Source organism: Oratosquilla oratoria, chromosome 26, assembly GCF_046742065.1.
Source record: "Oratosquilla oratoria isolate Oo_2021 chromosome 26, ASM4674206v1, whole genome shotgun sequence".
In the NCBI taxonomy this organism is placed as follows: Eukaryota; Metazoa; Arthropoda; class Malacostraca; order Stomatopoda; family Squillidae; genus Oratosquilla; species Oratosquilla oratoria.
The window spans coordinates 31,173,457-31,199,371 of NC_134802.1; the positions used below are offsets into that span (position 1 = coordinate 31,173,457).

At 38.3% G+C, this 25,915-nt stretch overlaps 1 protein-coding gene across 7 annotated transcripts in view; it reads left to right on the forward strand.

Annotated features, from left to right (window-relative positions):
- The first annotated feature begins 4,062 nt into the window (after positions 1–4,062).
- The window catches only part of LOC143039425 (cytosolic carboxypeptidase 1-like), a 193,043-nt gene continuing 171,190 nt past the window's right edge, over positions 4,063–25,915 (forward strand). For 3 of the 7 annotated variants that reach the window (XM_076209456.1, XM_076209457.1, XM_076209450.1), the window contains exon 1: positions 4,065–4,227. The gene's annotated coding sequence lies outside the window, so the exon portion shown is untranslated. Of the gene's footprint in view, positions 4,228–25,915 lie in introns of all 7 variants that reach the window. The other 4 variants (XM_076209461.1, XM_076209453.1, XM_076209454.1 and 1 more) reach the window with 4 other exon arrangements.

A 25,915-nucleotide genomic window follows, 5' to 3' on the forward strand; every position in this document is an offset into this window, starting at 1 on the left:
AAAGCACAATCCGAAATTCTTCTACAGCTACTGTAAAAAAAAATCCTTAAAACCAAGTCACTGATTGGGTCCCTTGTAACTGGACAAGGAACCATAACAGATGACCCACTAGAAACCTGCCAGATGCTGGTACACTAGTACAACAGTGTGTTTAGCTTACCAAAGAAACAGACGGAAATCCTCAATCCCGCAACCTTTTCCAATCAAGTGACAACGAACCAAAACCAACTTACCGACCTTCAAGTGACAGTAGAGGACATCAAAAAAGCAATAAAGGAACTAAGGATTAACTCGGCCGCTGGACCAGACGGCATTCCGGCGATCCTACTCCTAAAATGTAGCGAGGTCTTAGCGATCCCAATCCATATGTTGTGGCTATCCTCCCTAGACAAAGGTATGATCCCGGCGTTATTAAAGCAAGCCATAATAAGCCCAATATATAAAGGAGGAGACCGGACCTTGCCAAAGAATTATCGACCTGTTGCCCTCACGTCCCACATCGTCAAGGTAATCGAGAAATGCGTAAGGGACAAACTGTCCACCCACCTTGAAGAGAATAATCTCATAAAAGAGAATCAGCATGGTTTCAGAAAAGGTCGACCCTGCCTCTCAAACCTACTGGCACACTACGACTGGCTACTACGGAACCTGTCAGAAGGGAAGAATGTTGACGAAGTATTCCTAGACTTCGCAAAAGCCTTCGACAAGGTGGTGTACGGTGTCCTCCTCCACAAGGCAAGGGACCTAGGAATCTCAGGGAAGCTAGGAGTATGGCTTCACAACTTCCTGACAGACCGTACCCAAACAGTCGCGGTCGACGGCGTGAAGTCCAGTGAAACCAAGGTAATAAGCGGAGTACCACAAGGCTCTGTCCTCGGCCCCCTCCTATTCTTAATTCATATGAATGACATAGATAGGAGAGTGGGCTCAACCCTCCTGTCCTTTGCCGATGACACCCACATCAGCCGTGCTATGCTGGAAAGTGAGGATGTACACCATCTACAAAACGACCTTGACACAGTTGTGCTTGGGATAGTGACTGCAGTATGTAGTTCAATGAAGAGAAGTTCGAGGTCTTGAGATAAGGCACAAACCAAGGCATTAAAGACAACACCGCACTGCACACGTAAAGGGGAATGAAAATCACACCCAAAGCCCATGTAAAATGTCTGGGCATTCACTAAAGTGATGATGTCACTTTCCAGCACCACATCATAAGAACATAAGAAGAACATAAGAAATATAGGAGACTGCAAAAGACCATAAGGCCTACACTAGGCAGCTCCGTATCCATCACCACCTGTCATCCCCATCCATAAAGTTGTCTAATCGTTTTTTAAAACAACTGATAGTATCAGCGCTTACTACGTGGTTACTAAGTTTATTTCATTCATCGACCACCCTATTTGTAAACCAATTCTTGCCTATTTCCTTCTTAAATCTAAATTTGTCCAGTTTATACCCATTACTGCGAGTCCTGCCCTGTTGTTTTATTATGATGACCTTGTTTGCATCACCCTTGTTATAGCCTTTGATCCACTTGAACACTTCTATTAGATCACCCCGCACTCTGCGTCTTTCCAGAGAGTGTAAGTGTAGGTGCCTAAGCCTCTCTTCGTAAGGCAAATTTCCGAGTCCTTGTATCATTTTGGTCATTCTTCTCTGTACTGATTCTAGTAAATTTATGTCCATTCTGTAGGACGGAGACCAAAACTGTACCGCATAGTCAAGGATGGGTCTAACTATCGCTAGATAGAGTTTAATAATTACCTCTGCACTTCTATTCGTTACCATCCTAGCAATGAAGCCTAATGCACTGTTTGCTTTATTTCTGGCGATCATGCAGTCAGTGAAAGGAGCAAGAGGGATGGCCAGCTAGGTACTAAGGACTTTCTTCTCTAGAGAGATACAAGTAATGCTTACCCTCTGGAAGGCGCTTATTCAACCGATCCTGGACTACTGTAGCCAACTCTGGTCGCCACACAAACGCGGAGACATCCAGAAGCTTGAAGCTGTCCAAAGGAAATACACCAGGAACATCAGAGGGACGAAGGATCTCAACTATTGGGATCGCCTGGAAGCACTGGGCCTCTACTCCCAACAAAGGAGGAGAGAGAGGTATAGAGCCATCTATACATGGAAAATCCTAGAGGGCCTTGTCCCTGACCCCAAGCCCTCAACAATCAAGCCATACCACAGCGTAAGGCACGGGCGAAAGTGTGAGAGACAAACTCTCCCACCAAGAGCCCCAGAGAGGCTTAAGACCTTACTGGCATCCAGCCTAGGTCACGAGGTTAAAAAAAAAAAATCAATGCCCTCCCAAAAGACGTGAGAGAGAGAACCAAATGCTCGGTGGACAGCTTCAAGCATGTGCTGGACAGGTCTCTACGGAAGGTCCCAGACGAGCCTCCAGTGTCAGGCTACACCGCCATCAATAGGTTCTCACCAAACACAATAGCAGATCAACTGGCCCTTGCGAAGATGGACAGCAGGTCTGACAGCAGCGGCACATCACTATGGCTGTGAGGACTGACCTCGAAACTTCACCAAGTAAACCAAGTAAGTACCTAGTTTGTGCAGACTAAACTATCTGGCCAACCATGCCAACGGGCCAGTCTGCTAGACCATATTTATCGCTATGAAGTTCAAAATCAAAGAGTTATAGGTTACAGATTGTAATAACTTATCTTTTTTAAGTGTATAAAAGCTAAGAAGGATATGTAATTATCATTATGTTTTGCGTATAATAATAATTCACCATAGACAACACCTAAAATTAAATAATTGCTAGCAATTTTGTTCAAATTTGCACCTCAACAACAATAAGAGGATATATGGTATATTACAACATAATTAACCACTTTTATCTAATCTTGAACGTATTAGATACAAAATATAATTACAATAAAAATACGCGGGAGATTTTATATAGACTATTATTGCTACCCATGAGAATTGCGTTTTCTATTTCATAATGTTTACAGAAAACTAGTCACCTAAATGTCATGTCCTTGAATCAAGCTGTCAATATTTCGTTCCATTACTCCTCAAGAGAATTAGAAAGTCTGATATTCACAATTTGGTCGGATTTTTGTTCTGAATTGTATTGATTAATATTTTTACTGTTTACCGGGCTTGCCTTCAGCAATTCCTGTACCGAGGAAAAGATTTAATACAAATTCCCACTGTAAGTTTTGGATACTCGATTACAATATATCTACTCTCAAAAACATATTTCCAATGTCATGGATGCATTACAGTTGTATTAATGACTATTTTGTCGATTTTATTGCCTATCATATTATGCCTTTTCCTATTATGTCACTGCAATTAACAATTACAAGTCTCAAGGCAAGACCGATCTATACATTTCAATAAAAATAAAAGTTGAACTGAACTTATCTTTAACGTCATAATGCGAAATTCCAAACTCGCACAATGACAAATGCCGTGGGAATATAATGGTAAAAATACCGTTATTCTTATGGATGCTACTATCTTTTACTCACTATCACAACGTATTACATTTTATAGCTGAAAAATTGTATATTTACTTACTGTATAATCCACCTTTATTTCATTATCAGTCTTTATCAATTCTGAATCATTTGATGTAATTAATTTTCGTATTATTTATATTTTTCACAGTTCTCATTTCACTTGTTTACTATTTTGATTTGTAGATGAGTAGCCTAACTTGTTGAGTAATTACAGCCACATTGACATATTAATCCTTTTATTCAAGGTTGTATAGTTTTGCTGTTAGCTAACTGTTTTTCGGAGGGAGTAATGCGACTTTCAAATCGCGCTGGAGAATCAAGCGAATTCGCGTGGATTTCAAGAGAATGTATGCGCTGAGAACAATTAGCATAAACAAATGAGATGTATACGTTTAAAAAGACATGTACTGTATTAGAAATAGGTATATCAGAGAAAACACATTAATTCAAGAGTAAATACGATAAGAAAACACAGCTGATGTTTGTAAACAATGAACAGCTGATAGATTGGCAACTTTGGATACAGAGAAAACCTTTATTTTGATTGGGTAGGAAAGCAGTGCAGCGACTCAACGTCCAATCACGTATTTGCTAAATTCTTTATGCCCATTCTGTCACAGTGGTTTTGAGAGGAGAGAAGGAGGATGTTACTATTTGATAATTTTTAGAAATTGATTTTTGCATATTGTGGAATCAAGTGATATGATATATCATAAAATATATGCAGGTAAGGATCTATACACAATATTTTCATAAGGGTTAAATCTTCCGATGTGACCCGTAACTTAGTACTTACATTGAGAATAATTGATATATCTGTTTGTATGGTTTGTGACAATTAAATCAAGGTTATTGTGATATTATTTTGCAAAGTATAATACAGACAGATACCAGAAAAGAAAATTATGGCACACTTTATTATCTATTCTGGTTAACTGCGTGGGGATTTTGAACAATATTGAATATAAGATCACTCTCACTCTGTATGGGTATACACAGACTTCACTTACTGAAGAACTGTCAAAAAGATGATTGTAATATCCTGGCTGGAGCCTTAAATAATGAAAAATGAAAAGTGCCTTCTGGTATGGAAGGAATTAACTGAGATAGGCTTAAACCTTTTTGCTCCTATGGGTTGCCATATAGAAATGAATAAGGAAGACTGACATCGTCATCAGCCAGGATAGAAAAAGAATGGTTCTATTACAGTATCACTCAAACCCATTTTTTTTTCTTTTGCTATTGCCTATTGACAGATTATTTTAGTTATTGGAATGGTTACATTAGCCTGGTTAGGTTAGATTATATTAGGATAGGGTAAATATAAGGAAGTGCTCACCTACATAATGTAGCATTAAAAGATTAAATGATTTTATATTCTATAATCAATGTAAAATACATTTCACTTGGTGTAAATTAATAAGAAAAAAACCTTGCTAAAAGTGATACACTACAGAGCCATGATAAGTGCTTCCAAGGTAAAGAAATTAAAGTTTGATAAATTGTTCATTTCTAACCTAACCTTACCTCATATTTGTGAAGTTTTATCTCACCCACTTGCACAGCAATATGTATATTATTTGCATCTATATTATAACTTAATCACTCCTCTGATCCTGCTACAAGTGCAGTGCCATCAGCTAACAATAAATGGAGGTAATTTTTTAGAAGAGCACACATATGCAATATAGCAATAGAAAAATATACATTAATTTTGTAAATTATAATACACTGACATGATATATGTTTTGGTAGATTTTTAGAAATGCACACCTATTCAATATAGCTATAAGAAATTAAGGTATTATTTTAGTTGTGCACATGTGTGCAATAAAGCATTTAGATATTAATTTTGTAAATTATAGTATATGAATGTAACTTGCAATTTTCTTGGGAGAAATAAGGGTAAATTTTTAGTTGTTCACACCTACACGATATAGCAATAAAAAACTTAATTATTAATTTTATAAATTATAATAGATCAAGGTAACAATAATGTAACTAACTAATCTACGTAACCTAACCAATATTTAGAAATTTGGTACCTCAAATCCTAAAGATCATCCGGGTCATTGTTGTCGCTACGGATGCTGACGGCCTGATTATTATTATACCTTGGGCAATTAACAGACGATGGTAGAACCCCGTGTTCTCTCATAAAGTCCAAGGAAGCCTTATGTCTTTGTAACAGCACTTATTAACATCACCTGGAGTTGGAGAACACCTGTCTACAATGTGAAAGCCATGGTCTGATAGTGACTGGACTGGCATGGCATCTGGATCTGGACTGTATTGTAGCTGTTTTGTTCGTTAGTAAATTTACTTGCAGCATTTTTTTTTTTTTTTTTTTTTAAGCCAAGGAAATCACATATTATGTTCATGTATTATAATTTATGAAGTTAATATTTAATTTTGTAATGTTATATCATGTAAGTGTGCACAACTAAAATAATACCAAAATAAATAACGAACCTTGCTAAAAGCAAATCATCTAATGAACGAAGCTGCTAGGATACAGTCCAGATGCCATGTTGTCTGTACAGTCCAATCACTGTCAGTTAGATGATGGGTTTCACATTGTGGACCAGGTGTTCTCCAACTCTAGGTGACATTCATATGTGCTGTTACAAAAACAATAGGGCTTCTTTGGGTTTTATGAGAGAACACAGGGTTCTGCCATCATCTCTTAATTGCCCAATGTACAATAATAATCAGGCCATCAGCATCCATGACACTGATTACCCAGATGATCTTTAGAATTCGAATTACCAAATTATTAAATATAGGTTAGGTTACATATGTTAGTTAAGTTAGGTAAGGTTAGAATAGACAAATTTATCATCCTTTCATTTCTTCGACCTTGGCATCTATCAAAACAAACATGGCGTATCATTCAACCACTGCGATTTCATTCATTAGTAAATTGGTATTAGCAACTTTTTTATTGATTTCTGCCAAGAAAATTGCATGTTGGTGTATTATACATACATATACCAAAGGCTTTTTCCCCCTACACGGGGTGGGGGGGAGGTAACCAAAAAGAAAAAGGCATAGAAACCATTCCCACCCATTCCATTTCATATATATTCCACTCCCCTCCACCCTCCTCCCTCCCTACCATCTTGGCACCTCCTGGATGATGGGTCATCCCTGCATCCTGTCCACTGCCCTGGGTCAGAAGCACATCCACAGCAAGGCTGCTTCATAAATTCGGCAACCCTTCCTCTCTGTCCCCCCATGCAGAAAAGGAGAAGATGGGGAGAAATCCCTTCGGGCTGCATCAAATTTTTTCTCATACATACTTCCTCACCCCCCATTCCCCACCCACCCCCTCATGCATCACAGCATCATCTATACACGACCCCTCTCCATTCACCCCTATCTTCTGTCTTCTCCCGTCCTTCCTCTACAGACATTCCTCTCTTTTGTAACGCCCCTTTCACCCCATCCATCCATCTCATCCTAGGTCGCCCTCTCATATTCACTCCTTCCACCTCTGCGTTCCACACTTCTTTTACTAATCTTTATTCACTCATTCTTTCCATGTGTCCAAACCATCCTAATACTCAGTGTTGATGTCATGTTTTGGTATCTGATTGGGTTGCAGGGTATAGAGGAGTTTCATGGCTTGTAAAAAAGCATGAAACTCTGCTCTGTAGCACTGTTTTGAAAATATGTAGTGTGTTGATGTCACTTGGAGTGGGAGAACATCTGGTACACAATGTCAATGCCATCATCAAACTGACTTATTATAATGGGACTGGATAGTTGACAACAAGGTGTCTCAAACCTATCATCACAGCTCTGTTCGGTAGTGTCTTTACTTTTAGCATGCTTTAGGTTATTGATTTCAATCAAGAAAAACATGTTTATGCAATATAATTTTCTCATTTTGTGAATTTAATTCATCAATGTAATATATGTTTTTCTTGGTTGGAAATCAATAACAAAAATCCTTGCTAAAAACAAATACCATACAATACCAAACAGAGCTGCAACAGTAGGTTCAAGATGCCATATTGTTTGTCCAGTTGTGTCAGTGTCAGCTTGATGATATTGACATTATTTACCAGATGTTTTCCTATTCCAAGTGATGTCACCAAGCTACATATTTTTAAAACAGTGTTACAGAGCTGAGGTTCATGCTTCTCTTCAATCTGTGAAACTCCTCGACACCCAGTGGTCCGATTGGATGCCATAACTGGCTGTCAACATCCCTTACAACAACAACTCTGATGATCTCTAGAATTACAGGTACCACATTACTAAATACAAATTAGGTTTGGTTAGGTTAGACAGATTTATCATACTTTAATTTCTTCAACAAAGTATCTTTCAAAAGAGGGATGGCTCTGTTAGTGTATCACTATTAGCAACTTTTTCTGATATTGATTTCCACCATGAAAAACATATATTACATTGATGTATAATAATTTACAAAATAAATAGTTTTATATTGTATATCATGTATGTGTGCACTTCTAAAATTTACCCAAGTGGATTGTCTTCCATTTTTCTCCATTTTCTTTGTCCATCTCTAATCCCCTGCCCATTACCCTTGCATTTACTTGTTGCACCATTCCATCCATGTACACATTGAACAGCCATGGCAATATAATCCCTGACGGAGTCCCACCTTTACCTCAACCACTGTATCTAATTCTAACACAGGCTCTACTACTCTCGTAAAAACTCTTGACTGGTCTTAACAGCTTTCCTTCTATACCATATATCTGCAGAACCTCCCTTAGTGCCTTCCTGTCTACCCTGTCATAACCCTTTTCCAAATCCATAAAGCCCCAAAAGACATCCTTACCCTTTGCTAAAGTTTTCTCACATATCTGTCTTACCACAAAAATCTGATCCATGCAAACCCTACCTACCCTAAACCCAAACTGTTCCTCACCCATAAGCTTTCCTAGCTATGCTCAATAAACTGATCTCTCTGAAACTACTGCACTCACATTTGTCCCTTTTCCCTTGTAAAGCTTGTAGCAGGATCAGAAGAGGGATTAAGGAAGTTAGTGACAGAGTTTGAGGTGTGCGAGAGGAGGAAATTAAAGGTAAATTTGTGTAAAAGTAAGGTGATGAGATGTACAAAGGGAGAGGATGGCAGCAAATTGGAAGTGAGTATTAAGGGAGAGAGGCTGGAGGAAGTGGATAGCTTTAGATACTTGGGGGCGCATGTGGCGGGAAAGGGAGGAGTGGAGGTGGAGGTAGAATGTAGATTGAGAGAAGCAAGTAAATGCCTTAGGGGATTAAAAAGTGTAATGAGAAATAGACATTTGGGAACAGATGCTAAGAGGAAATTGTATGAAGGAGTGATTATGCCGACAGTACTGTATAGGGTAGAAACATGGAACATAAGAGAGGAAGAGTGTAATTGTGTTTGAGTTGAAATATCTGAGAAGTATGGTAGGGGTTACTAGGCTGGATAGAGTCATAAAGAAGGAGATGAGGAGGAGAACAGAGGTGGAAAAGGAGTTGGGAGATAAGGTTGATGAAAGAGTATTGGGATGGTTTGGACACATGGAAAGAATGAGTGAAGAAAGATTAGTGGAAGAGGTGTGGATGTAGAAAACAGGAGGGGGGAGACTGCAGATGAGATGGATGGATGGGGCAAAAGGGGTGTTGAGAAAGAGGGGGATGTCTATTGAGAAATTAAGGGAAAAGACAGAAAATAGGGGTGAGTGGAGAATGGTTTTATATGGATGATTCTGTGATGCATGGAAGGGAGTGGGTGGGGGATGGGAGGGTTGGGGAGTGGTTATGTGTGAATGGTATTTTGACAAAGCCCGAAGGGATTTCTCCCCGTCTTCTCTTTTTCTGCATGAGGGGATGCAGAGAGAGAGAGGGGGGGGTTGCTGATTAAATGAAGAGGTCTTGCTGTGGACATGCTGTGTCTTGTTACATTGCTTCTGAGCCAGGGCACTGGGCAAGATGTAAGGATGACCCATCATCTAAGAAGAGGGAGGGAGTATTTGGGGATGAAATGGAGTGGAATTATGCCTTTTGACTTTGACTGCCTCCCATCACAAATACCATTGATGTATTCACTGATGGTCAAAAGCTTGATTCAGTGTACATAGTGGATGTAGGTTTGAATAGCATCAAGAACACAGAGCTCAGAAGATTTTATGTATAAATACAAATGTATGATTAGTGGGCTAAAAGCAAAGCATAGCAGATTTATGATATTTGACATTCTCCCTTGCATTGGTGAGGAAGGGAAGTTCTACAACAGAACCTTCAGTACAAATGACAACTTAAAGTCTTTGTGCTGAAAAGAAAAATAGAGTTCTTAAACCTGTGGAATAATTTCTACAATAAAAAAAGAGCTGTTTAATCAAGACAGGCTTCATCTTAATCCACCCAGCTCTGCTTGCCTGGGTAAACTCCTTAACCACTTCGTTACTATTATGCCTACGTAGGCGTCATGAGGTGTGAGTGGGTACATTAGGATGCTAGCATCAGCATCTTGATTATATATATTTTTTTTTTGAGTTACCCCCAGATTCTGTGAACTGGTTTGATTACATTTTCTGTGTTTATTATTACTCAGAGTAAAAGAGAATGAGTAATACAGGAGTGACTTTATATTTTATGTGAATAGTGTGATGCATTGTACATATGACAGCAGATGCTTCATGCAAGAATTTGATTCGTATTGAAATGGTTAATGATGCACTGGAGGTATATCAGACAAAAAAAAACAAGATTAGATGGAGGGCCTTGGTCCCCATTGTAGAAAATAGAAACCAAGTATCTACTCAAAAACAACAATTGAAAGTCTGTTTAGTCAACACACATGGCTTGCAAAATAAATTCCTAGATCTCACTACACTGTTTTTCTCGAGGACTATGATATTGTTGGGGGTCACTGAATCTTGGATAAACACTGAAAATAAAGATTTCTTTGTAGGAAAAAGTTTAAAAGGGTACTCAATATTCAGTGGCAAATGGTCACAGAGAGAAGGTGGTGGTATACTTCTTTATGTAAAATCACATCTACACACAGAGGAAATTACTAAATGGCAAATAAGGAACATTAATAATAAATGTGTGCAAATTGGCGCATAGTCCGAAAAACTCATCCTTGGTCTTGTTTACTGACCACCAGCCCAAAATGAAAATATTGATAATGAATTATATGAGCTGATTTTAGATATCTGCAGTGAGAATGATGCTATTATTATTGGAGAGTTCAACTTACCACTAACTGTATGAAGTGGAACATTAACTTCACACACTGGTCATAGGCTCTAATATTTTGGAAAGTTCCTTGTATCAACACATTTGTGAGCTAACACGTGGGCAAAATGTTCTTGATAATGTTCTGTTCACTAAAAATAACCAGGTAATGGATGTAAATGTTGACCAAATTTCAGCACCAGTAACTGCAGAATTCTCACATTCAGTATCAAATGTAACATTGAGCTGCAAAACAGAAGTTCCAAACAAGTACCAAACTTTCAGGAGTCATACTTGGAAACACTGCCTGGTCAGAAATTTACAGAATCCAGGATGTTGAACAAACTTGGAATATATTTATTAACATGCTCAGAAAAGCCATTTGTGAATGTGTTCCAATGCATGATAGATGACCATCAAGCAATGTCAAACCTAAATGGTGGAATGTTGAATTAAAGATAACTTACTTAGATAACTTAGATATTCAAGAAGATTTAGATAAATTACAGTAATAGCCTGAAAAGTGGCTAATGAAGTTTAACACAAGTAAATGCAAGGTAATGCACATAGGTAAAAATAACAGTAAGTATGATTACAAGTTATTTGGAAATTCATTAACAAAAGTGGATAGTGAAAAAGATCTTGGTTTAATTATCAGTAACAATCTCATATCATCTAAGCAGTGTATCTCAGCCTCTGAGAAAACAATTAAGATTCTAGGACTGATTGCACAATCTTTTGACTTCAAAAGTACATCTCTCATTAACAAGCTATATAATTGGTTAGTTCATCCACATTTTGAATATGCTGTTTCCATATGGTCACTGAATCTCATTAAAGATATTGACAGATTGGAAAAAGTACAGTGGTGAGCCACAAAACTGGTTCCAAATATAAAAGATAAATCATACGAAAACCGATTAAAACATATGAATCTGTTTTCCCCCAAAAAAACATAGACTCAGCGGTGACTTGATACAGGTTTTTAAGATTCTAAAGGGAATTGACAATATCAAAAGTGAAGTGACAAAATTTTCACACCGAGAGTCAGACAAGAAACAATGGTCTCAAACTGTCAGGAAATAGATTTAATTTAGAAGTGGGTAGAAACAACTTCACCAACCATGTAGTTAATGAATGGAATAAACTTCCTGCAGAGGCAGTGCAATGTAGTTCAGTTCGAAGCTTTAAGATTCATTTAGATAAACACCTAAGCAAGATGCTGTTATGGCTCTCACTTATTTTAAATTATTTGTTCATTTGTTTTGTTATCATTTGTCTGTTTATTATTGTTTTCTTGATTTACATTTATTATTAGTTATATGTCAATTTATTATTATTTACTATTTACCTGTTTGTTTATAATTTAACTATACCTATGCATTTATTTATTTATTTTATTGTTATTTATATTATTGTATTTTTATTTATTTACCATTATTATAATTTTTTTGCATCTGACCTAGTTATGGACCAAAAGGTCTCCTGTCAGTATGCTCCACCTTTGTAATCATTTGTACTAGCCAAGAAACATGTGTGTAGGAGATACAAACCAACACACAGCCAAGCAAACAGATTCGAGTACAAAAGATGTCATCAAGAATCTAAAAGCCTCATCAGAATTAGTAGGAAATTGCAAGAACAGTATACAGTGAGTCCTCCCTTTATGGTAATTCTTTATCCAGTAAATTCACAGCTACGGTATTTGGTAATTACTACCCTCGATTCTATAAACGGAAAGAAAAATTCAAAGATACGGTATCCGCTCGTGTTTTGAAGGTGAAATTAGTTATTTTGAAGAGGAAAGAGCAGGGAGAAGGTACATATGCCATAAGTCGAAACTTGGGTTCGGTATACGGTAATTTCAATTTGCGGTAAGGTTTTCAGGAACGCATATGTACTGCATAACGAGGACTCACTGTATTTTGTACAAACCTCATGATTGGTACAACCATGTCCCATCCGAATGAAGTATGATGTGACCTGCCTTTCCTGCATGATCCAAGGCTAACCTAATCCAGCACAATTATGTAATTATGCACCACGGGTGATTACCCCCAAGGTATATATATCATCTCTTGGCCGCATGTAAATCAGTTCAGTTCTGACCAACTGATAAACAATGATCTACCTGCCAACATTCTTTTCTTCTCAACGTAGCCCACAGAGGATACACTGATGACCTGAGTGAGGACCATGGACCTATCTCTTTCATTTTGTCTGGTACATTTGGTCATCCAGAATAGGGCTTTTCCATGATACTTTCTGTTTCTTTAAATGTTTTAACCACTTTGCCACCAATGAAAAGCCAAGTGGAATTCTCCTAGGATGGCTTGCATTAAATTTGTCTGCTAACTTTTGATATGATGATTTTTCATGTCCACTGAGAAATACCAGTTCAATTCTTCTTTTGACAAAGTAGTATTTAATCTGTGGAGGTAAAACAATTGTAGTTAGTGAGATTTCCTATGCATCCAGATTTTAGGAATACCCTGTAGTTCATGCATGCAAATTTGTCATTTGTAGAATTTATTAAATCCTTGGATAGTTGATTTCAGTATTTTGCACTTCTAATGTGCCGTTTACTTTTGTGTTGTGGCACAGAAAAGTTGGCTCAGAATATCCTGCCCACCCTTCCTTTCTCTCTCTCTCTCTCTCTCTCTCTCTCATCACTCTCTCCCTCTCCTTCCCTCCCTCCCCCACTCACCCCATTGTGAGTGTGTGTGTGAGCTGATTTTCTCCTCATCTTTTGTACAATATCTGTATTCTCTTTTATGGGTATCCTTGGAGATTTTCATTTCCAAATTGACATAATTCTTATAGTAATTAAAATATTCCAACCTGATTGTCAACACCAGGATGTTGACTTTTGAATAGGATGGATTCATCAATTATTTTATTCTATTGTGCGAGGAATCCCCTTGCTGTAATTATTTCCCCCAAAGAGTACAGGCATTCATTGATTTGGTCACCCTCCCCTTTTAAGGGAAAAATGGCAGTTAGGGTATATAGTATTCAATAGTATGGTTTCTGCTCTTACCAATAGTTTTTTATTTGACCATATTAGGGCACTGTTATCAGGAGAAAAAGGCCTCTTCATACATGTGTGCATGTGTTGTGTATATTTATTTTTCTTTGTGATTTGTTGGTATATGTGAATAAAGTATTGATTTATTGCAGTGAGGTTGTATAAATTAACTATCGGTATATCTGAATGGTTGTCTTGGAATTGGCTTTATTTGTGGGTATATCATAATTAGAGCCACACTTTTGATTTGTATGAATGTTGTCAGGGAATTGAAGAGATAGGAGTAAATGGAGGGAGAATGTGAACAGATAAAGGGATGCTGCTACCTGAAGAGATGTTTTCATCAGGTTCATGGTTAATTTTGAGTGAATGAAGAGGAGGATTGCCATACAGTTAAGCAGTGAAGGTGAACAGGCTCCAGCTGTTGGGCCTCGCTATACAAATTGTCCCTTGTTCTTTCCATTTTGATAAAACCTTTAGATTTTTTTCTTTTTTCCCCAAATTTTATGTCTTAAGTGATCAATCAATCTATTGCCCCTGGTCTTACTTGCAGAAGACCTGCAGCCTTCAGGTGACTGGTTTCAGCTTCACAAGCCATTCAGGAAGAAAGATTTTGTTATTGTTTTCCACTGGTGGTGTGACCAGAAAGGGTTGGTCTCACATTTGCTTGATTGTGGGTTTAAAAATCACATGCACCTCTCCAGTTCCCAGCAGTGACTGTTACCTGCCCTAGCAGTCAAAGCACATAAGGCAAAAGGCGCAGCCACAGCTATGCACCTCCTTATGTAGACTCCTCATCTCCACTGTTGTCAAGATATATTGTGTTGGTTATCTAAACGAGTCTTAAAGCTTCGAACTGAACTACATTACACAGCCTCTGCAGGAAGTTTATTCCATTCATTAACTACACAGTTGGTGAAGTTATTTCTACCCATTTCTAAATTAAATCTATTTCCTGACAGTTTGAGATCATTATTTCTTGTCAAATTGTCATTCAGTGTGAAAATTTTGTCACTATTGATGTCAATTCCCTGTAGAATCTCAAAGACCTGTATCAAATCATATCAGAGTCTACACTTTTTTAGGGAAAACAGATTCATACGTGTTACTCAATTTTTGTATGATTTATTTTGAATATTTGGAATCAGTTTTGTGGCTTGCCATTGTACTTTTTCCAATCTGTCAAAGTCTTTAATGAGATTTGGTGATCATATGGAAACAGCATATTCCAAATGTGGATGAACTAACCATTTATATAGTTTGTTAATGAAAGATGGACTTTTGATGTCAAAAGATTGCGCAATCAGTCCTAGAATCTTATTTGCTTTCTCAGAGGCTGAAATACACTACTTAGATGATTTGAGATTGTTACTGATAATTATGCCGAGATCCTTTTCACTATCCACTTTTGTTAACGAATTTCCAAATAACGTGTAATTATACTGTTATTTTTACCTATGTGTATTACCCTTGCATTTACTTGTGTTAAATTTCATTAGTCACTTTTCAGACCATTGCTGTAATTTATCTAAATCTTCTTGATCTTCTTTCCATAACAGATTATTCATGTAGTATCATAATTCTCAAACTTATTATATCAGTGTGTAGTAATTAAATTAAATGAAGCGGCCTTGCTGTGGATGTGCTGTGTCTTGCTGCATTGCTTCTAACCCAGGGCAGTGGGCAAGATGCAGGGATGACCCATTATGCAGGAGGAGCCAAGAAAAGAGGGATGGAGGGATGGTGAATGGGAGTGGAGTGTGTGGGGATGAAATAGGTGGGAGTGAATTTATGCCTTTGAATTTGGCTACCTCCCTTGTAAAGGGGAAAAGGCAGATAAGTAATAATAAATGATAATCAAGGAAATAATGATAAACGAACAGACAGATAATAACAAACAAATCAATAAATGATATAGAATGGCAGGCATTACAGCATCTTGCTTTGGTGTTCATCTAAACCAGTGGTTCTCAAACTATGGGTCGTAACCCAAAGTTGGGTCGCAAGATCAATTTTGATGGGTCGCAGGGCCCCACGATTTGAAATACTGGTAAATTAGAAGCAGCACCATGGATCCCATTAATTTAGTTTTCTGAAGGAAATGCAGTGCCATGGTTTCTATTGATTTAGTTTTGTTAAAGAAAAGCTGTACACAATACTTTTTATTTATTTATTTATTTATTTATTTTTATTTTTATTTTTTTCTTTCTTAAAGGGTCTATATCACTGTCCATTTGGTTTCTTTTTAATTTATTCTGGGTCGCAAAGGATTGAAATGTTCCAAATAGGGTCGTTCACGAAAAAGTTTGAGAACCACTGATTTAGACTAATCTTAAAGCTTCGAACTGAACTACATTTAGTCATTTGAGTTGATACCAGGCTGTCTTATTCTGCAGAGGGAAAATACTACAGGAAAAGTGTAAATACTATCTCACACTTGTCCCATTGAACCTTATAGTTGTAGCTTAGGACTAGTCATCTATTTTAGTTGTTACCAGACAGTTTTGTATGTGGTAGCGCACTGGCCTCGTAATCATGGGGTCGGCAGATCGAGCCTCGCCCAGGGAGGTTACTGCTGTGGCTGGGCACGACGGTGGAGGGTTAAATCCTGCCTTGGCTGACATTCTGAGGAGAGTCTTTGAGACGGATATTGGAACTGAAACCACCTGTCAACTTTAAATGAAATCCTTCCACAACAAAATAGTTAACATTACCTTAGGCCTATATTGTTTAAATCCTTTGCTGCATTTTACGAGTTTATTTGTTTTTTCTAGATGCTGTCAGGTCATTTTAGTTAACCAAAGGAAACCTTTAAGTATAGTGATGTAAATTATTGATGTTTATTTTGGTTCATAACAAACTCTTTCATTCTCTTGGACTATGTGATGTAGGGAGAGAGTGATGCGCAATTTCGTTTGTATATTTTATTCTAGTGAAGGTACATGTGTCAGGGGCAGACGTGGCGTGGTCCCCAAGGTGGGGGTCCGACCGCGAAGGCCTACAGTCTTGTTCACTCAGGAAATTTCTGTCGATTTGCGTTGTACAGCTCTCATAGGTTGGTAGGACTGCTACTGGGCTACCTCTACTCCCGTGCTCAGCCTCTCGTTTAAAAAAATATTTAGTACATTGAGTTACCTTTTTCCATTTTTCTCAACTATTATATAAGATAGCCAGATTTGCTATATTGCAATAGAACAATGAAGGGTTATGCTACAATATTACTATATTTAGAAATCAAAAGGATTATAAATGTGTTAATTACGGCGAGTATAATCAGATGACAAGATATTACAGCTTATACAACATTTTATTATTAATTGATATATGCATATGTCATTATAGCAAGCTTTAAAACGTGTGGTTTAATAAATGTTGTGAACATGATGGTGTTCTTAGATTTTACATGTGTTCACGACAATTATTCATTAAACCACACGTTTTCTCATAAGCTTGCTATGACATATGCATATATCAATTAATAATAACATGTTGTATAAACTGTAATATCTTGTCATCTGATTTATACTCGCCGTAATTAACACATTTATTACCCTTATGATTTCTAAATATAGTAATACTGTACTATAACCCTTCATTGTTCTATTTCAATATAGCAAATCTGGCTATCTTGCATAATAGTTGAGAAAAGTGGAAAAATGTATCAATGTACTAAATATTTTTTTAAACGGAAGGCTGAGCGCAGGAGTGGAGATAGCCCAGCAGCAGTCCTACCAACCTATGGGAGTTGTACCACGCACATTGACAGAGATTTCCTGAGTGAACAGACTAGGAACACGTAACAAGATGAGTACAGTGAAGAACTAACTGACTAACTGGCCTGCCCGTTCGGGGAAGGCAGTGTATATACGCCATGCTCAGACGCGACCTAATTGTGGTGCCACTTTCTGGCTTATCAGTAACAGCGTCAGGGTCTGTACACTCCAACTCCAAATTTATACCATTTGCACCAATACTAGAATGCTTGTGGGGTACATGTTCACCACATAAGCCACTCACTGGACTGATTGTGACTTGTTTCAATGTCTGGCTCTTATGAGAATCAAATTGTCTGGTATAAGCCATTAGGCATAAAAAATCAAAGAGAAATTGGAAAGTCACGTTTATGAAAAGATTGCTGTATCCTGTGATTACTGATACAATGATGTATATATTTTGTTTTATGAAAAATTTATATACATATATTTTCTTTTGAGGGGATAATAGGGTCATTAAGAGAAGCTTTGTAAATAAGAATTATGTATATTGACTGATTATCCAGACTGATTATTAAACCACGATAGGAAGCATCCTCAGAATATAAACAAAATGAAACATGTTTATTTGTGTATTTCTATGTTATGATTATAGTTTGGTGCAATATGAGAATCGATTAAACAATGATATCATGTCAGTGGCGGCACATGACACGAAATTGTGTACTGATAAACATAGGACACAGTGTCAACATAAACAACACTCCAAGAAGCTACATCTGCTAAAGAGAGCACATTGTCGGAGGAATGTGTATTTTCCTAGTTGAATTATACGGAAAGGGAGCTATGCTCGTTGCGACCCGTCTTTGTATCTCTCAGCATCAATTTTTTTCTTTAAATCTTGAAGAAAAAAAAAAATGATGCTGAGAGATACAAAGACGGGTTACTACGAGCATAGCTCCCTTCCCGTATGTGTGTTTATGCTTGAAACCCTCCCCATTCCATACCATTTTATACCACCAAAGGTGCCGCTGCTTCATAAATATTTTGTTTCGGCTAATATTAATGGATTTTATTTTATCTTAATTATTGACATTATTATTATTATTATTATTATTATTATTATCATCTATATATTAATACGTGTGTTACGCTTACGTCATCAGTCGTGACGTCACATCTCTTCTGATTGGCTGATCTTCAGTTGTGACGTCATGTCTCTTCTTTCTTCTGATTGGCTGGTCCTCAGTCGTGACGTCATATCTCTTCCTCTGATTGGCTTGTCTTCAGTCGTGACGTCATGTCTCTTCTTCTGATTGGCTGGTCTTCAGTTGTGACGTCACGCGCTCCGCGCTGGGACCCCACGATTGGGTTCCTCGGGAGCCGGAGGGGACATGTCCCCTTGAATCATTTCTGTCGCCGTGGAATTTCTACGGGTCCTGCTATGATTGACCTAACGAGAAAGAGAGGCAGAGAGAGGCGACGGAAGAATTTGACGACTCCTTTTGGAGACTGAAGACTCCTTCGTAAATCCCGTGGAATTTCCACGGGTCCTGCTAGTTGTTATTATTATTGTTGTATTTGTTTATTTCATTCTGTGTTTATTTATTTGTGTACTTATTTGTTTATTATTATAATTATTTTTGTCAGCAATAACTAGCTCTTCTATCCTTGGGAACAAAAACATTCCAAAGGGTGTGTGTGTGTGTATATATATATATATATATATATATATATATATATATATATAGATATATATATATATCTTTATTCAACCACAAACAACTTTTAATTCCATGCCATCGCAATCGAGACTGAAGAATCGCTCGATGGAGACATTTTGTTGGAAATTGAAACGTGGACGAGCCGAGTATTCGAACCCAGCTAACCCGTAACAAAGTTACAGTTACTTAAACCAAGGCGGTATCTCTCTTTATAGCGCTTTGGTTTAAGTCACTGTAACTTTGTTACGGGTTAGCTGGGTTCGAATCCTCGGCTCGTCCACGTTTCAATTTCCAACAAAATGTCTCCATCGAGCGATTCTTCAGTCTCGATTGCGATGGAATGGAATTAAAAGTTGTTTGTGGTTGAATAAAGATATCAATTGATCGCTGGGAACCATTCAGTGTAGATGTATAATATTTATATATAAATATATATATATATATATATATATATATGTATATATATATATATATATATATATATATATTCAGCTTTGGGAATAAATGAGAAAGAAAGGTTGAAACGGACTGACTGAAAGGTCAAAGATCCACCGAGTAAGTCACGTTGACTGGCCGACGCCCCTGGGGGGGGGGGATAAAGGGGGATTAAAGGTCATGGGGGGATTGGGAGAGAGTCGTTAGCGTGTGGAGGAAGAGTGGAGGAAAGAAGAGAACGATAGGGAGTGAATGGGGAGAGGGAACTCAGACAGAAGGATGAGGGGAGGAAAATGGGGGGGAATACGGAGAGCCGGGGGTGAGGGGAGGAAAAGAGAGGAGAGCACGAAATGAAGAGTGAAGAGACTAAGAGAGAGAGGGGGGAGTGAGAAAACGTAGGGAAGAAAACGGAATGTGGGGAGGGGTGAAAGGTAGAGTAGAAAACGGAGGAACGAGAGTGGGAAGGAGGGAGTATGTGAGAGAGGGTAGGAGAGACCAAGAATATATATATATATGTATATAAATATATATATATATATATATGTGTGTGTGTGTGTGTGTGCGCGCGCGTAGCGACTCCATTCATTGAAGGTGTACTCCCCCATGGGAGTGCGGGTGCCAACTCGATTGAGATTATGGCAAACAGATTTGCGGGTTGGTTACTGGCCCGCTACTCCCGCTCAATGACGCATGTGGATTGTCTCCAACTCTTCCACTCTCCCTAGATCCGTGTTTTTTCAAAATGTGGTTCCCGACCCTTCAGTGGGTCGCGTGGGAAAATAAAATGAGTCGCCACAAAAAAAGTAAAGGAAATTAAAATACGCAAATGAGAGCAAGGCGGAGGAGGAGGAGGAAGAGATGATGATGAAAAGTGAACGTTTCCTGAAACATCTTTTATTTATTTCTCTCTTTCCCTCTTCCTTTCCCCTTCTTTTCCTTCTCTCTCTCTCTCTCTCTCTCTCTCTATATATATATATATATATATATATATATATATATATGTATATATATAAGGTTGTTCCAATATTGGAACAACCTTATTTGATGAGTAACGATTGAATAGCCAGTTGTCGACAGTTCCGTACCAAACATCTTTTTTATTCTTTCCATGTCTTTACTAATTTCATATGATTACCTTTTATATTCCTGTCAGTCTTTACAATTTTTTTTAGTGAACTCAGACTTACTCTCCGCTATTATATATATATATATATATATATATATATATATATATATATATATATATATATATATATATGTATATCTTATCACACTTAAGTATTATGGGTCGCGATGTAAACTGTGGTTCTTTCTGTGGATAAAAAAAAAAAAAAAAAAAAAAACCGGTGCCCGAGATCATTGGTCGGCAATGTGGTTCCAGAAGTTTCTTATACATTGATTATTCCTTCAAAACGGAGACGATCTATACTGCAAATTTGTAAAATATTCTTGGAAAAATTAGGTATATTTTGTAGTCAACGTCGTTTCGGGAATATGAATAATTTTTATAGGCTATCTATAATTAGAATTGTTTTAAGATAATTTTAAAGTTCTCATGTTATTGAAATTGTGAGAAAATTTTCTTGTATGGCGGCTTCAACAGCACATTAATTTTATCAGAATTAAAAAAAAATAGCCAGCAACTGACCTAGATGATCTTTTGAGACTAATAAACTCATAAATAGGCCCCCCTCCCCCCGATAAAAGTTGAAAAAATGTAACTGGTACATCCGTAATTACTTGCTCGTAAAATGCGCCTTTATCGGGATGTGAAGAAGGGGAAACATGTGGTATGTAACAAGGTGTGCCAAGGTTTGTTTTTAATGTTTGTGTCTTGCACGCATCTGGTGCGTGTAGAGTGACGTCACGGCGAGTTGCTTTTGTTTTTATTAATATAACGATTTCATGTTATTATTATCAACTTCATTATTATAATTTTATTATTATCACTATTATTATTTTTGTTGTTATTTTATTATTATTATTATTAGATTAGGCATAAGTAGACGATGAAGGAAAAGGGCATGAGAACATAAATAACAAGGAAAGTAAAGCAATAAAGTTAAGTGTAAAGACGAGGAAATTTTCTTGAAAGATATGTGGAACATTTGATAAATATTAAATTGACAGCCAAATTGCATGGTTTTCTGAACGAACAAGACTAAACTTTCTAGGTTAAACAAGTGGAAGATGTGCCAATCTTGTAAAAAGGCTGAAACTAGATGTCAAACGAAATGTCAAGATTTTGCTTAATTAATTGAAACTTGTGCAGACGACTTTCTGTATCAGATGCGTTCTTCCGACAGCCATCTTGGCAGGCTTTGTCGGACGTCGTCTTGACAGTCGAGTGATTTTTTGTGTTTAAAAATGGCAACTACCGAGAGCTGTCAAAGTACATACCTAAACACAAATTGAGGACGAGATGTTTATTGATATTAATACAACATTTCAAGTCATTGGAAGTTTATCAAGTACGTAAACGAACAAGACAAAATGAGACTTGACAGATTATCTTCCATTTTTTCTCCACATAAATTAAATTTAATTAGTCTCGGTGGCATGATCTGGTGGGTGGCCCTCGTAGTGTATATACAGTGGCGACTTCGGCCGCAGTTAAGTCCTTCTTAGCATATTGGTCTTACCTTTACGAAGACAGAGAGAAGACATGTGTGATTCACCATGGTCTTGGATCACGTGTTGGGCCCGTGATAGACATCTATTACCCTCCCGGGAGTGAGCTCAGAGCTCATATGTGACCGATATATGGGTAATGCTGTGACCTTACATGCACACACACACACACCCAACTCCCCGCCCACGAGAGTTGGAGTAATTTTGGGTGTGGGATAATGAGCAATGGGATTATGACCCAACAGGATTTTGGACATACGACAGTGCTTCTTCCAGTGTTGCCACTGATGTATGCCAATTCCCACAAATGAGTGAGGTTTTTACCACAAAATTCCCACAAAGAAATCTGGATGTCCATTTTTTTTTTACTACAAAAAGAAGGAATTATTGTATACACAAATAAGTTCATTGCAACTTATAATTCTTCACATTCTACAAATAATTCTTCAAATTTCTCCCAACAAATTTGTGGGAAATTCCCACGAAATTACACCCGTGGCTTCTTCTGCGGAGCTAAGTCGAGGATGGACCGTCATGCCCTCAAAAGTTGCCAGATATCTTGGCACCAGTCCCTCCTCTGTGCCAAAGACCAAGATCCCGAACCAGTGAAAGAACAAGAAGGACAAAGCCAAGTAGTGGAAGTCCCGGAATAAATTCAAGAATAGACGAGATCGGTTGGAACGCTATACGCCCAAAATTCCGTAGATCAAAACCCCACAAATTAATACTCCGTTGTTCATAATCCCAAACATAATTATCAAAATGCCACATATTCAAATATTCCAGGATGTTGATAGTGTGAATATACACTATATTTATGTTAAAGTATACTTTCATTTGATAAATTTATTAATGGATGTAAGCCTCGGTTAAATGGTTAAGTTAGGTGTTGGATTTTGACCGACACTGTTTGGGATTTTGACCAATGGGATTTAGGGATAACGTCCAGTGGGATTGTGACCCTATGGATTTATGTAATGGATTCGGTTAGAAGTGGTATAGAAGAGATCGAGGAATCTTCAGACGATGTTGAGGACCTCGAAGACAAAAAATGCTCGGTCGTTTCCAGTCACGAAGAGATTGTAGCCTCCACCAAAGCTTCGAACGTGCAAGGAAGCTTCTCAAAACCAACTGCTTCTTCGAAGAGCACAAAGAGCATTGCCCGGACATTCTGTACATGGACTTCGACAACGTGTGTGACTACATAGCCACTGGTTACTCGTACGAGACGAGGACTCGTGAGTACAAAGAGATCGTTAAGGTTCCTGGCCATGGATTCTTCGCCAGGAATATCTCCGTACGTCACTAAGAACACGTCATGACGAAGTACACGCTGAAGCCGGTAGTGTACACGCCTGTCATCTATGGTGCAGTTGATTATGGAAGACCTTATTCTTCTTCTATGCCCATCGACGAGAATGTCGTTGCCCACAGTCCTTATTACTATCACGGTTATTAAATGTATCGTCGAGGCAAACTAGCTACTATGATCGCGAAGAACGAGACTGTAAACCGCTTGCAAAAGAACCGTGTAGTGTAAAATCACATTTGTTTACACACGTGTGTATGTACGCATACTTGAGTGTGTGTGTGTGTGTGTTTATGAAATAGTAGGAATGCATGTGTGTATTTGTTGTTCATATATGCTGTGTATGACACAGGCTTGTGTAAACTATAGGAATGTGTGTGTTGTGTTACTGTGTGTGTGTCTGTGTGACTTGTAAGCTACAAGAATATGTGCGAGAGAGAGAGAGAGAGAGAGAGAGGTATGTCTTCGAACGTTAGAGAACATCCAAAGCTTCTCCACCTTCTGGGTCCTTGGTCGTCATTATGACGCGGATCAAGTCGTATATACGGAGCGTGAAAAGACGAGATGCAACCTCAGGTGCCGTAGGTTGCAGACACGTGGCGGTGTCTGGTGGGGGGGGGAGGAAGAGGAAACGAAGAAAAAGAGGTGGGAGAAGGAGAATGCTTGTTAGAATCTGGGAAAGGAAGAGAGGAAGGAAATGAAACAGAGTGACGTTAAGGTCATATGTTTACAAACGGAAAAAAGAAAGGAAATAAGGAAACAAAGAAAATATGACAGGAGAGGGGAAAGAAGAGTGAAGGATTGTATGGAAGTATGGAGAAAAAGAGGAAGATGAGGAGAATTGAGAAATGGAGCAAAGTAGAGAGAAATTGAAGAGCAGGCCAGGGAGGAAAAACAAGAGTTGACCAGAAGGGAAGGAAAGAAAAGAAGAAGAAAAAAACGAAGAAAAGGACTAAGAGTTGCACATTATATAGTAGATACCTAAACACAATTTGAGGACGAGATGTTTATTGATATTATTACAACATTTCAGTCATTGGAAGTTTATCAAATACGTAAACGAAGAATACAAAATGAGTGTATAAAAGCCTTGGAGACTTGATAGATTATCCTCTATTTTTTTTTCTTCACATAAATTAAATTTAATTAGTCGCGGTGGCACGATCTGATGGGTGGCCCTCGTAGTGTATATACAGTGGCGACTTCGGCCGCAGTTAAGTCCTTCTTAGCATATTGGTCTTACCTTTACGAAGACAGAAGACATGTGAGATTCACCATGGTCTTGGATCACGTGTTGGACCCGTGATCGACAGAAGAAATAATAAAAAAAAAAGAAACGAAGAAAAGAAATAAGAGACGCAAAGTATATAGGAAGGAACGAGACTGGAAATAAAAAAGGAGATAAAGTAATGAATAAATAAACACATAAATATGGATGAGGCATGAAGAGCCAATTCGACCTTGTCACGGTCAGCTTGGTGGAGTCCATGTCTATACAAGAACAGGTCCCTTCACTGCCAACTAGCCTCTAACGGTGAAGCCATCGGGTCTTCTGCGGAGACACCCTTTATTTTATTCTGGCAGTCGCCGTCAAGTTGCTTTAGTCGTCTTATTGCTCTCCCCTCCTCCTCTTCCTTTTCTTCCTCTTCTTTTTCCTCCCCCTCTTCCTCCTCCTCTTCTTTTTCCTCCTCCTCTCCCTTTTCCTCCTCTTCTTTCTCCTCCCCTTCTTCCTCCTCTTCTTTTTCCTCCTCCTCCTCTTCCTTTTCTTCCTCTTCTTTTTCCTCCACCTCTTCCTCTTCCTCCTCTTCTTTTCCTCTCCCTCTTCCTCCTCCTCTTCCTTTTCCTCCTCTTTTTCCTCCCCCTCTTCCTCCTCCTCTCCTCTTTCTCCTCTTTCTCCTCTTCTTTTTCCTCCCCCCTCCTCCTTCCCCTCTTCCTCCTCCTCCACCACATTAACTATATACCACTACCTTCTTCCTCCTCCTTTTCCTCTTCTTATTCTTCTTCCTTTAACTCATCCTTTTCTGATTTCTTTTCTTTTTATTCCTCCTCCTCCTCTCCTCCTCTCCTCCTCCTCCTCCTCTCCGCGTTTGATACCTGACTGAGTTTCTGCCCTTGCCAAAAGGACTGACAGACAGGCAGACAACCGCCGCACGTCGTCGCTAATCTAGGAAACGACAAACACGATCAATCGTGTAAATAAAACTCCGCTAAATTTTGCCTAAGAACGTTTGGCGCTGCTGCACGAGTTTTAGAGCGTCGCTACTTGCGGCGGAGGTCGAGGTAATGACCGTTCGAACCCTGCCGCAAGCATGTTGGACCAAGGGCACGGTTCATCAAATTCCTCGCTACTAAGTCGTCTGTAAGGGGCACCGTGCTAGGCTCCT